Here is a 15,109-nt window from a genome sequence, read left to right on the forward strand (position 1 = left end):
CATCTCCACTAATTCCGGTTCTTTTCACATCTCCGCTACCTTTAACTCTTCAGACTTAATGAGTAGATCGAGCGGGTTAAAGCTATTTGAATTCCCTTATCACATTCTATTAGAAATTAGAAGAAGGAACTTGAAAATCGAATTACAAGAAAAGTAGAAGAGAAAAAAAGCTTTGAAAAATATAAAATCCATTAAAATAATCCAAGGCAAAGGAATTTCTGATGTCAGAGAGTCGGAACCCAGAGATTTCAAATTCCATAAACCTGCACCACTGGAAAGTTTGCTGGGAGAATGAACTTTGCCTAGGAATTCTATCATGAGGTCATTATCAGTACCTATGGCTGTTGGAAATATTGTGCATGCATCTATTGACCTTTCTTTTACTTTATAATGTCTTCATAAGATATCCGAGTTTTGCCAATTAAAATGCCAAACGTTGCAAAAGACAATAATCATGAGTCGGTATATTGTAGCTATAAATGTAGCATGGGAAAATAACATGGGTAACAAGTGTACCTCTACATTTTTTTTTCTTCTGATTTTATTGAGGTCTATGATTTTTACCATTATGTCAGACTTGATAATGAATCTCCGCAATTCTCAGGCTCTCGAAAGTACTCGAAACCATTAATAACATTTACTTAATTCGTACAATGGCCAGAAGATTTGTATCATTACCACCTAGTTTAAATACATAATTGATGTACCTAGGTATTTCTATTTTAACTCTTTACAGAAAGTCTGAAACTCCTAGCAACAATATTAGACATAAACCATAACTTACTCGAAGTTCTAGATATCCTAACCATTTACATCTTTGATTTTTACCATCATGTCAGACATGATATTGAATCTCCGCAATTCTCAGGCTCTCGAAACCATTAATTTACTTAATTCGTACAATGGCCAGAAGATTTGTATCATTACCACCTAGTTTAAATACATAATTGGTGTACCTGGGTATTTCTATTACTCTTTACAGAAAGTCTGAAACTCCTAGCAACAATATTAGACATAAACCATAACTTACTCGAAGTTCTAGATATCCTAACCATTTACCTACTAGATCAGAGAAACATCAATTACATAGACCAAAATGAAGGTTACACCAGGGTTCTGTAGTAAATCTCAATATTGGTCTTCTTAATTTCATTTTCTAAATTAATACCTAGTACTTTACATGTACCTTCTCCAAATCATGGTTAGTTTGGTTTATTCTTTCAGTGTTCTTAATTTTAGGGGGTTGTGCTTTACTGCCTACCAATTTACTACAATTCATTATCAACGGAGTGAGGATTGGATCTCCCACGGTAAAACAGGGTGTCCAATGAGTATAACTTTGGTTATTGTTGGAGGGAAATGTAGACCAGTTGGAATTTTGTCCAATCGAAGGAATCATCAATTGTTTTTAGTAGGTATACATTATACGAGTAGGTGCACATACCTACCTATGTTCTCTTTCAGTAAATATGTTCTTGAGACGTGGGTGATTTCTGGACAGTAGGTAGGATTAAAAAATAAAATACAGATTTGGTGGCAGATATCAAATTCATTTTCAATGGCCTGGAAGCCTAGTTATGATTAATGATAGAAAAAGAACTGCTTATAATAAAATACAGATTTGGTGGCAGATATCAAATTCATTTTCAATGGCCTGGAAGCCTAGTTATGATTAATGATAGAAAAAGAACTGCTTGGAAATACAAACAAATACGCCCCTCTGAAAGTAAAACATACATAGGTGCTCAGTAACAGTTAAAAGATCATAATAGTGGCAAAAGCCCTGCAGGTCCAAATCATTTGCTACACTGTATTATTTAGATATTAGCTACCCATACTTCATTAGGTACGTATATCTATCTAGTCCATAATAACTCCTTTTCAGTCTTTTCACCAATTAGAGTATCCTTAACTTTCATATTAACTTACTTCATAAAATAAAACAAAATCGCGGTCGTAAAACATGATGAAACCACCACAATGCAATATATTGCAAACCAGTGCAAAGATTTTTAAACTTGATTAAAAAATCGCTATAAAAAATGAGCACGGATAAAAAAGTTTCCAAGTTTTCTTAAGGTATTTACCAAAAAGTTCAGAAAAGTCATGTTCGTAAATTGTATAATAAACTTTACAAAAATGTTCTTCGCTGAACTGAACTAACCTGTTTAGGTATTGACTTTTTTGGAGAAATGCAAAGTCTCAACATAAAGCTACCACGATAGTAGGTATACCTACATATATTTTAAACAATTTAAACTAACAAGAGTAGGTAATAAGTTAGAGAGACTGTTGTCCTTTGTACAAAGTTTTAATTGACTTCTTCAAAGTTTTGTTACTACTACAATAAGACATTCTATTGTCCTTTGTACAAAGTTTTAATTGACTTCTTCAAAGTTTTGTTACTACTACAATAAGACATTCTATTTGCATTGTTAGGTTAATCCGAATATTCCGAATAATGACTTCATATAAGAAGTAAGAGTTTCATGGTTGCTGCTGCTGAAATATGCATCAGTGAATGTGAAGTTTGAACAAAAATAGAGGATTATTTTGTTTATTTTTCCAGCACCAGTGTTTGGGTAAATTTTGCAAAATGCTTGATATAAGTTACCGAATCTGTAGCTGTGATTGTAAGGAAAGTAGGTACCTACCTAGTATGCACATTGAAATTAAAATCAAAGTGCATTGAACGAAGTACTCGACAAAGAATCACTAAACACACTACAGTAATATGAATTGTAACAAAGTCATGTCAGAAGTTTTTGATTTTAGATACACAAACATTCTCAGTCTTATTCTAATTCTCAGAGTTGTCATTTCTCCCCGTCATCTCAGTCCAACCGGGCTCAGAATCATTTTTTATCCTCTTCAAAACTTGTCACAATCCTTCAGAATATTTTAAATATTTAAATAAAACATCTCCTTAAGTCTGAGTTATTTCTTGTAAGACTGAAAGATTATAATATTAAGTCCAAAAAGAAAAAAGATTTGTAATACCTAGGATCTAGCTTATCTTGTTTGGAGGAGTTTTAAAAATGTTGGAATAATTTTAAAGGGATGTCCTTTTCCCTATGGTTCCCTGAACTCATCAGATTGAAACAGTTTTTGACAGCTTTAATTAATATTGTCGGACTACCAATAAATTAACATTTTGATAAAGTCTGACAGAGTAGTCTTGCCAACTACCTACATGTAGTTATGTAGTTTCCTAAATCAAATAATAATAATAATAGTAATGAATAGTTGTTATTTTGAATTTCTTGAATTTTACTCTTGCCAAATTTTCTCCGAATCTTGACGTATACTTCTCTCCACTCTCATTTAGATGACCATCTTTCATGTTTCCTTGGAACATGGAGGCTTTATTCTATCCGTAGATATACCCTATTATCTATTATTCACTGATCATAACAACATAACTTCGATACCAAGTTCGAAACAATAGACCAGAAATCCATCCATAATAGATCATATAGCCCACTATCTTGTCTTCAACGTCCATAGTATCTTCTCATTTATCTTGTATTTTAATTATCTGATCCATTATTTCTATTAGGTGTTCACTCTAACATCCTAGATCCTAGAAGATCAACAGTATTTGCTAGAGTTATCAGAACGTCGTGAATTAATTGTTACCTAGGTTAGCGAGGCTTTAGCTGACATGAGGAGTAAAATCTAAGCGCTCATGCTGAAAAAGATATGAATGAGTACAATAACCCCTTTCATAGTTATAATAGAGAAAATTGACTAGATGTGCCCATAGAAAGATAGACTAGGGTTAGATTGAGGTATACATCTACATACTTAATAATGTAAATACATGGAATACATAGAGATATAACATTATAACTAGACACCTTAGCAACCATTAATTTTCCAAAGGAGTATTTCTTTTTATTCAGCTTCAAGCTCTGAACATTTTGATTTTAGTCGCGTTGAAGCTTGTAAATCTTGCCTCTCTGGTTGGTATTCCGCATTGTCTTTATTAGCCATCATCATCATTATCAAACTTTTTGTTCTTTTAAACACCGTAATGGTCGGGATATGGGTTCATTATGCCGATAATGAGCGCTGATTTTTGTAGCACGTGTTTTTTGTTGCTCGTTTTTATAAAGACTGTTTTTGTTGTTGTGGTTGTTGTTGTTGTTGTTGTTGGTATTAGTTTCTGTTCTTATTGTTGAGAATAACGTACATATCCTTGAACTCTCCCCAGAAAGAGCTCTGAAGTCCATCAACTATGTTCACAACTTGCAAATGTACCTACCACTTTTTTTTATCAAACTAATATTTTTAACACAGATTTAAGATGTAGCCTTTGGTGGTAAACTATTTTTGCAAAATTTAGACTAACTTCTAAAGTAGCTTCTTCTAACTTTCAACACTACCTGACTATAAGTACTAGAATTCTAGAAAATATACTAATAACTTACATAGGTACACAAGTATGTTTCAATATCAAGCCTCTTTCTTTTTCAAAATCTAAACTTATCTACCAAAGTAGAACGTCGTGAATTAATTGTTACCTAGGTTAGCGAGACTTTAGCTGACATGAGGAGTAAAATCTAAGCGCTCATGCTGAAAAAGATATTAATGAGTACAATAACCCCTTTCATAGTTATAATAGAGAAAATTGACTAGATATACCCATAGAAAGATAGACTAGGGTTAGATTGACGTATACATCTACATACTTAATAATGTTAATACATGGAATACATAGATATAACATTATAACTAGACACCTTAGCAACCATTAATTTTTGTCTCAGAGCTATCATGTATCAAAACCAAACCACTTCCATACTCCATGATGATATTGTAACCTCTTTTGGTAGTAAGATGAGAGGGCTATCAATGTTGTCATCAACCACAACATGATAGTTATCCTACATAGTATTTTTTTATATATATTTTTTGATAAAGATACTCACTAGGTACTGGTTTATTTTCAAGTGTCTATGATGTGTTCTCGGTTTTTACAAATTCACAAATTTGCAAATCTGTGTCAACACCAACAACCACCTTCTGGATGTGAGATTTGGTAGGTATTAGAAGACGTTATTTTGCTAAATAATGACAAAATTGATAGGTACCTATTCTCTTTGACAATCCAAACTCATCTTCATCGAAAATCTGCACCAAAAATAGCTAATATTGTATACATAAGCAGAAGTGCTTATGGAGTTATAATAAAAATATTGATTATATCCACGTACAAAAGATCGGACATGGTATCATGAGTATGCCAATTCGTTGCACCCTGTTCATAACTGAAATGCCTCAAGATACTGGGGAGAGTTCAAGGATATGTACGTTATTTTCAACAATAAGAACAGAAACTAATACCAACAACAACAACAACAACAACCACAACAACAAAAACAGTCTTTATAAAAACGAGCAACAAAAAACACGTGCTACAAAAATCAGCGCTCATTATCGGCATAATGAACCCATATCCCGACCATTACGGTGTTTAAAAGAACAAAAAGTTTGATAATGATGATGATGGCTAATAAAGACAATGCGGAATACCAACCATAATGTATCATGTATGCCGGTACATAGGCACATGGCAAACAACAGTCCTTAGGTGCTAACATTTGGTAAAGTTGACAAATTTATGACACTACATGGTAGCAAGTTTGAGGAGTGTTCGTCGCAAGACTTTTGATTTTGATATATCCTGCAATTCCTGTTTAACTAAAGCTAGAGACAGGTTTAGCTGCTTAAGCTAGGTATAATAGAAGATTTGAGATATTTTCTGCATTTTCAACCTGAGAATAAGTCATGTTTTCTAACAGATGCTCCATCAATCTATTTTCTCCAACCGTCATCAAAAAGTTCTGAGAACCCTGTTGAATTTCAGAATCATAATTTGACCAAACGATATAGGTAAAGCCTGAAGAAGTAACTCATCAATCTAAACACCTGCAGTCCCTCGAGACACCAGAATGAAATTTGAGACGGTAGAAACATCCTGCAATTCCTGTTTAACTAAAGCTAGAGACAGGTTTAGCTGCTTAGGTATCATAGAAGATTTGAGATATTATTTTTCTGCATTTTCAACCTGAGAATAAGTCATGTTTTCTAACAAATGCTCCATCAATCTATTTTCTCCAACCGTCATCAAAAAGTTCTGAGAACCCTGTTGAAATTCAGAATCATAATTTGACCAAACGAGATATAGGTAAAGCCTGAAGAAGTAACTCATCAATCTAAACACCTGCAGTCCCTCGAGACACCAGAATGAAATTTGAGACGGTAGAAATAATAACATTGAAACAACTTTGGTCGATATCTTCCTACGTGTACTGATGACAAATCACCCTCCAGGGAGATGGGAGCCATCTTCCAATACCGAATGGTCCAATGTTTCTTCTTCATTCTTCTGATTTCTATTCCTTCTTCAGTTTTCTAACATGGAAGGATACACATCGTCCGACCAAGAAGGTAAAACTAAACAAAATACATAGGTAGGTGATAAGGTTCGTTGTCCGAACGGCTGGATTTCTCCTATCCTGTCTTCCTTCTCTGTTCGATTTCAGAATGATAAGACCTTAGCCGTTACAGTACTTACAGTTCCTTCTATCACGCCTCTTGGGGGAAAATGAAACCAAACACTGTTCTTCTGATTTCTATTCCTTCTTCAGTTTTCTAACATGGAAGGATAAGGATATACACATCGTCCGACCAAGAAGGTAAAACTAAACACTAAACAAAATACATAGGTAGGTACATCTCTTTTTGGAAATTATTTCATCTCCCAAGTTCTAAGTGATAAGGTTCGTTGTCCGAACGGCTGGGTTTCTCCTATCCTGTCTTCCTTCTCTCTTCGATTTCAGAACGATAAGACCTTAGCCGTTACAGTTCCTTCTATGAAATCTCTTGGGGGAAAAATGAAACCAAACACTGTTGAGGAAAACGATTTGAAAGTTATACATCACATCAACATAGAAGAAGTTGTGACCGCCGTCGTTGATGTTGTTTTCCCGTTTGATGTGACGTGTGAGGCAGATATTTCTACTCTATCAATAACCAATCAAACAATGAATGAAAGAAATCAAAACACCATCTTGATATAGACTGGGCAAACATGCTGTCAAACCAAACACTGTTGAGGAAAACGATTTGAAAGTTATACATCACATCAACATAGAGGAAGTTGTGACCACCGTCGTTGATGTTGTTTTCCCGTTTGATGTGACGTGTGAGGCAGATACCTATTTCTACTCTATCAATAACCAATCAAACAATGAATGAAAGAAATCAAAACACCATCTTGATATAGACTGGGCAAACATGCTGTCAAATTATTAGTAATCTTAACACGAACGTAAAACAGAAGAGAAAAAATACATTTTGATTTGTCAATAGTGAATAAAAAAATCGATTCCTCCTTATCCATAAATATACGAAGCAAGAACTTCGTACTACCTATTATAAAGGTGAAATGGTGGTTATACGAATTGCCAAAAACATTGCAAATTGAAAAATTGTAGGTTCACCTAGTATATACGTAGGTACATAAACAGTTAATCTGACGAGCATAGACTTGTGTTCAGAAAAAGATACTGAAATAAAACAATGGGATATAATATGTAATCATTTATTGATACATACCTACCTATACTAATCCAACAATAGACGTGAAGAAATAATCTAAACTGTCTCCATACTACAACTTCACAAGTTTTTTTTTTTTTTTTTTTTTTTTTTTTGGCCCCTTTTTTTTTGGTCGCTCCGGGTGTTTGTAGCGTGTTTCGTGAACCACAAGAAGAGATGGAAGGTCAGTAAACTTTTAGCATAAAAGATACTCCTCAGGTTAGAGTACCCATGCTATGGCATCGTATCAACCACTAGAAGTTCACATGAGGCCGCTCACCTCACTACAAGAAATACTATCAGTTCTGTTACTGTTATGTTGCCATGTTCTTGCCTCGGGCCAGCAAATTTTAACAATTTTTTCCCTTCTTCTAGCTTGACAATAACAAAATACAACTATTAGCGTCGTTCTTCTTTTTCTTGTACGCTGGAATTTCAAGATTGGGTACGTGTAAACGTGTATCTCTTACGTAAAAATAAAACGATTTTCAGGTTCATTTGGTTGAACTTTTACCTGTACATTACATTGCTTTCCACGAGATTCATTTTTCTTTTCAAATTAACTTTTGTGTGATTTCTGGAGGCGGTGTAATGCATTATTTTCCACATACCTACTTACCAATCTTACCATTGACTACATCGACCTTTTCTTGAGATAGTAGAGATAATGTATTTGGGATAACTGAAACACGATAGAAGGAGATGTTCAATGTATCCGTCAATAAATGAAAAAAAAAATATAGGTATATATATTAGAATGAATTTCTTTATTACGAAAAATCCTACTAGACAAGAAATAACTAAGACACCCACACGTAGGGAGAAGAAGAGTTGATATTACCTATATACATACCTATATCTATTTCGAAGAGCAGCGGAAGGAGGGTAAGGTAACCCAAAATCTTCATCCCAACGGTGGATGTCAAGAGGTCACGAAAGAAGATCTGTACTTCCAGTTTTCTCCCACAGTGGTCTCTGAGACCCTTGATGAAAGGGTTTTGAAAAATCATCTCAGTCAACCCGAATACCCCTATCCCAAAGTCTGTGAGTTATTAGTTCTTACCAATCGTGACCTCCCAGAACGTGAAGCTTTGAATCATGACTTCATCTTATTCTCAGGTAAAGGGTTTGAGAAGGAACTTTAAAAGAGTTAGCCTGGGAACTTGAAGAATTGATATAAATGCTCTTATTTGCTTGCATCTTAAGAAGAAAGTTGCATAGGTATTGTCGGTAGATCATTGTTCAACAACAGATCATTGTTCAATGCCAAGTTTTCTAAAGCCACAATTTTGTCTTTGTCATATTATTATGTGTGAAAGTTTTCTCTTCACTCGTAAACTTTGATATGCATTTCAAAGCTTATCACATCTAAAATTGGTATGGTCTTGAGTGCATTAACACTTATAACTATGTAGTGTTGTATACCTAGATGTCTTGTTTACATTATTTAGTCGTCTTGATCTTATTAAAAAAATATTCTTCTTCTTACAGGAAATAATCATGCTTGTAAGTCAAATTGATCGTGTCATTTGGATACAGTGAGTATTTTTGATGATGTCATTCAGAACTGTTTGACGTCATGATACTGAAGAACATTTGCATCTGTTTTGTATTAGGGTTTGTTTTTTCTTCTTATAAAACTGTTCATACTTTGAGAATTCTCATGGTTCATTACTTTACTTCCACTAGGGTCGTAGGGACATGAAAGTTTAGTTTGAGATGATAAAGTAGCACAAACAAAAATGTGTAGGCAGGTTTCTTCATTCCATAGTGAGTAAGGGCAACAGGACACTATCTTTTGTATGAGTAATAGGTACTAAATGGATTAATTTAACGGACCGAGTGTACCCAACTACATACTTCTAAGATCTAAGGTACAGTTATGGGTACTCCGGAAAACGGAAGGATGTAGTATCAATAGAATCTACAAATTGAAAGAGATAGGTGTATATCTACCTGTTAACAATGCTATAACACGAGACAAAACTTTACGCGCCTTCCGCAATATGGTGCCGCATTTGCTACATGCTATCAACAAAACTACAGATGTTTTGAATTATCTTTATAGAGCATCTCATATCGAATAGGTCTGTCTTGTGTCAGGGAAGTACTGTTAGTCTTGATTAGTATAATTAATAGGTATGTACAGTTTTTAGGAAAGGAAGGTGAAAACAGTTTGAATCAAGCGAGGTGGAGTGCATTTTGCCAGATGGAATTTACCCCTTTCCTTTTCTTTGTGTGTGCCCCTTGTGTTCTTGTTTGAGGCCTTCAAGTTTCAAGTGTTTAATTCCGCCAAAACTTTTTGTAGAACAACGCGAATATTTCTGGTTTCTTTGTGAGTTGTTTTCCTTTTCTTTGTGTGTGCCCCTTGTGTTTTTGTTTGAGGCCTTCAAGTTTCAAGTGTTTAATTCCGCCAAAACTTTTTGTAGAACAACGCGAATATTTCTGGTTTCTTTGTGAGTTGTTTGGAATGGCTGGCACAATAGTGTGTACAGTTATGTGTCATACAAAGTAGGTTATTGTGATCAGTAGGTATCTTGAGGCATTTCAGTTATGAACAGGGTGCAACGAATTGGCATACTCATGATACCATGTCCGATCTTTTGTACGTGGATATAATCAATATTTTTATTATAACTCCATAAGCACTTCTGCTTATGTATACAATATTAGCTATTTTTGGTGCAGATTTTCGATGAAGATGAGTTTGGATTGTCAAAGAGAATAGGTACCTATCAATAATGGTACTTACAAATCTCTTCAGTAACTTGAGTACCACTTGTTTCATCTTTCAATTTCTTTCGTGTTCTTTCAAAATCATTTTGAAATGTTGCAATATTCTCTGTTTCTCGGAGTCAATTTTCGAGGTAGGTATTTTTGCTAGTTTTGTTGAACTTTTTTTTTTTAAGAATACAAAAGATATCAGCATCTTACAAATCTATGTACTTTATAGGAATATTCACGAATAATAATATTTGAAGTTTCTTGAGGCATTTCAGTTATGAACAGGGTGCAACGAATTGGCATACTCATGATACCATGTCCGATCTTTTGTACCTGGATATAATCAATATTTTTATTATAACTCCATAAGCATTTCTGCTTATGTATACAATATTAGCTATTTTTGGTGCAGATTTTCGATGAAGATGAGTTTGGATTGTCAAAGAGAATAGGTACCTATCGATAATAATGGTACTTACAAATCTCTTCAGTAACTTGAGTACCACTTGTTTCATCTTTCAATTTCTTTCGTGTTCTTTCAAAATTATTTTGAAATGTTGCAATATTCTCTGTTTCCCTGAGTCAATTTTGGAGGTAGGTATTTTTGCTAGTTTTGTTGAACTTTTTTTTTTTTTTTTAAGAATACAAAAGATATCAGCATCTTACAAATCTATGTACTTTATAGGAATATTCACGAATAATAATATTTGAAGTTTAACGAATATGTTGTAAATTTCAACAGGATCATGTTTGTCTTTACTGATAGATATCCCAGTAAGTAGGTTCGGGAAAAATAGTAACCAATAGTTTTGAAACATTTTCAGAGGTCACCGGGAATCGAACAGTATACTATGGGCAGAGTAGATATCACGTCAGCTCCGAGGTTTAATAGTATACGTTAAACTTTGGCTGAACACGTGTGCGCTTAACATTTAGTAAAACTGGTTTCCTTAATCTAGCTTAAATCCAACAAAAAAACTGGTACTTAAATCTTTACGCAGAGAGGCAAGATTTACAAGCTTCAACGCGACTAAAATCAAAATGTTCAGAGCTTGAAGCTGAATAAAAAGAAATACTCCTTTGGTAGATAAGTTTAGATTTTGAAAAAGAAAGAGGCTTGATATTGAAACATACTTGTGTACCTATGTAAGTTATTAGTATATTTTCTAGAATTCTAGTACTTATAGTCAGGTAGTGTTGAAAGTTAGAAGAAGCTACTTTAGAAGTTAGTCTAAATTTTGCAAAAATAGTTTACCACCAAAGGCTACATCTTAAATCTGTGTTAAAAATATTAGTTTGATAAAAAAAAGTGGTAGGTACATTTGCAAGTTGTGAACATAGTTGATGGACTTCAGAGCTCTTTCTGGGGAGAGTTCAAGGATATGTACGTTATTCTCAACAATAAGAACAGAAACTAATACCAACAACAACAACAACAACAACCACAACAACAAAAACAGTCTTTATAAAAACGAGCAACAAAAAACACGTGCTACAAAAATCAGCGCTCATTATCGGCATAATGAACCCATATCCCGACCATTACGGTGTTTAAAAGAACAAAAAGTTTGATAATGATGATGATGGCTAATAAAGACAATGCGGAATACCAACCATAATGTATCATGTATGCCGGTACATAGGCACATGGCAAACAACAGTCCTTAGGTGCTAACATTTGGTAAAGTTGACAAATTTATGACACTACATGGTAGCAAGTTTGAGGAGTGTTCGTCGCAAGACTTTTGATTTTGATACATCCTGCAATTCCTGTTTAACTAAAGCTAGAGACAGGTTTAGCTGCTTAGGTATCATAGAAGATTTGAGATATTATTTTTCTGCATTTTCAACCTGAGAATAAGTCATGTTTTCTAACAAATGCTCCATCAATCTATTTTCTCCAACCGTCATCAAAAAGTTCTGAGAACCCTGTTGAATTTCAGAATCATAATTTGACCAAACGATATAGGTAAAGCCTGAAGAAGTAACTCATCAATCTAAACACCTGCAGTCCCTCGAGACACCAGAATGAAATTTGAGACGGTAGAAATAATAACATTGAAACAACTTTGGTCGATATCTTCCTACGTGTACTGATGACAAATCACCCTCCAGGGAGATGGGAGCCATCTTCCAATACCGAATGGTCCAATGTTTCTTCTTCATTCTTCTGATTTCTATTCCTTCTTCAGTTTTCTAACATGGAAGGATACACATCGTCCGACCAAGAAGGTAAAACTAAACAAAATACATAGGTAGGTGATAAGGTTCGTTGTCCGAACGGCTGGATTTCTCCTATCCTGTCTTCCTTCTCTGTTCGATTTCAGAATGATAAGACCTTAGCCGTTACAGTACTTACAGTTCCTTCTATCACGCCTCTTGGGGGAAAATGAAACCAAACACTGTTGAGGAAAACGATTTGAAAGTTATACATCACATCAACATAGAGAATAAAATACAGATTTGGTGGCAGATATCAAATTCATTTTCAATGGCCTGGAAGCCTAGTTATGATTAATGATAGAAAAAGAACTGCTTGGAAATACAAACAAACACGCCCCTCTGAAAGTAAAACATACATAGGTGCTCAGTATCAGTTAAAAGATCATAATAGTGGCAAAAGCCCTGCAGGTCCAAATTATTTGCTACACTGTATTATTTAGATATTAGGTACCCATACTTCATTAGGTACGTATATCTATCTAGTCCATAATAACTCCTTTTCAGTCTTTTCTCCAATTAGAGTATCCTTAACTTTCATATTAACTTACTTCATAAAATAAAACGAAATCGTTGCAAACCAGTGCAAAGATTTTTAAACTTGATTAAAAAATCGCTATAAAAAATGAGCACGGATAAAAAAGTTTCCAAGTTTTCTTAAGGTATTTACCAAAAAGTTCAGAAAAGTCATGTTCGTAAATTGTATAATAAACTTTACAAAAATGTTCTTCGCTGAACTGAACTAACCTGTTTAGGTATTGACTTTTTTGGAGAAATGCAAATCATGTCTGACATGATGGTAAAAATCAAAGATCTCAATAAAATCAGAAGAAAAAAAAATGTAGAGGTACACTTGTTACCCATGTTATTTTCCCATGCTACATTTATAGCTACGATATACCGACTCATGATTATTGTCCTTTGCAACGTTTGGCATTTTAATTGGCAAAACTCGGATATCTTATGAAGACATTATAAAGTAAAAGAAAGGTCAATAGATGCATGCACAATATTTCCAACAGCCATAGGTACTGATAATGACCTCATGATAGAATTCCTAGGCAAAGTTCATTCTCCCAGCAAACTTTCCAGTGGTGCAGGTTTATGGAATTTGAAATCTCTGGGTTCCGACTCTCTGACATCAGAAATTCCTTTGCCTTGGATTATTTTAATGGATTTTATATTTTTCAAAGCTTTTTTTCTCTTCTACTTTTCTTGTAATTCGATTTTCAAGTTCCTTCTTCTAATTTCTAATAGAATGTGATAAGGGAATTCAAATAGCTTTAACCCGCTCGATCTACTCATTAAGTCTGAAGAGTTAAAGGTAGCGGAGATGTGAAAAGAACCGGAATTAGTGGAGATGTCAAAAGGACCAATAGGTACAAGAGAATGAACCAAAATTAGAACTAGAGGTAACGAGATGCAAGATGTCCTTCAGCATCTCGTTACCCCCTAAGGAAGAATTCTTATTTCTGTAAGGCTTGTACCCGTGCTGTATGTTCATAAGTTATTCCTGAGATGAATAGCAAGATCGCTATACATATAAGTAGGTATCATTTCGTTTATCCAAAAAAAGTGTTTAAATATCCTCACAAATGGGTTAACCAACACGTATTGCGTGAACTCATCAGGAATTCAAAAATACGTGGAAAAAAATGTGTTATTTTTTTATGTTCACAATATTCTTAATGCCATAAAATATTGGCATTAATTGTCTACTTAGAGCGCTTCCCTCAAAGCCTTCTTTACAGATACCGCACGGATGTGGCTCTTTTCGGAAGATTTATGCCTTGCTTCAGCACAATTAGCATATAAAACGAATTGATATATTGGACCAAAAAAGTTGGTTTTTTCACGGTCCATATCTGGTGTTGAAAATTTATGATCTACGAATTTTCTGAATCAATTCCAAAGCAAACTGGTAGCCAAGAAGCAAGAAGCATTATTAAAAACATTAGAGAAGATGATGGCAAATATGATGGTGTGGTTTACAGCAGACCGTCAAATATTACATCAAGGTCCAAATAGAAGACAACGTAATCCTGTGATCAACTTGATTACTTGACGATATATGATAGCTGGGTATTTGGGTAGACAACAGGATAGGTCGACTAATATGACATCCAAACTGGTAGCCAAGAAGCAAGAAGCATTATTAAAAACATTAGAGAAGATGATGGCAAATATGATGGTGTGGTTTACAGCAGACCGTTAAATATTACATCAAGGTCCGAAAAAGAAGACAACGTAATCCTGTGATCAACTTGATTACTTGACGATATATGAGAGCTTGGTAGTTTTGGGTATTTGGGTAGACAACAGGATAGGTCGACTAATATGACATTGGCATACATAGATTAATATTGCTGTAATTTATTAGTACGTACCTACATGTGTATTTTAATATTGGGAGCTACATATTTGTGAATAGTCACTTGGCAGGCCTATGACGATTACTTTCCACTTCCAAGATTAGGTACCTAAAACCTATTTCCCAGTTGAAGATGCAGCTTCAATTATTTCTAATGCTTTCTTAACTTTCTATATATTTTTGAAG

The 15,109-nt window shown here is 34.3% G+C and overlaps 1 long non-coding RNA gene across 1 annotated transcript in view; it reads right to left on the reverse strand.

The window, feature by feature from the left end:
• Nucleotides 1–8,159: 8,159 nt before the first annotated feature.
• LOC113465925 overlaps nt 8,160–15,109 on the reverse strand; it is a 13,729-nt gene continuing 6,779 nt past the window's right edge. The window contains exon 2 of the long non-coding RNA XR_003390501.1: nt 8,160–8,290. This is a non-coding gene — a long non-coding RNA (uncharacterized LOC113465925). The remainder of the gene's footprint in view (nt 8,291–15,109) is intronic.

The sequence above is a fragment of the Diaphorina citri genome, unplaced genomic scaffold, assembly GCF_000475195.1.
Source record: "Diaphorina citri unplaced genomic scaffold, Diaci psyllid genome assembly version 1.1 scaffold182, whole genome shotgun sequence".
NCBI lineage: Eukaryota > Metazoa > Arthropoda > Insecta > Hemiptera > Psyllidae > Diaphorina > Diaphorina citri.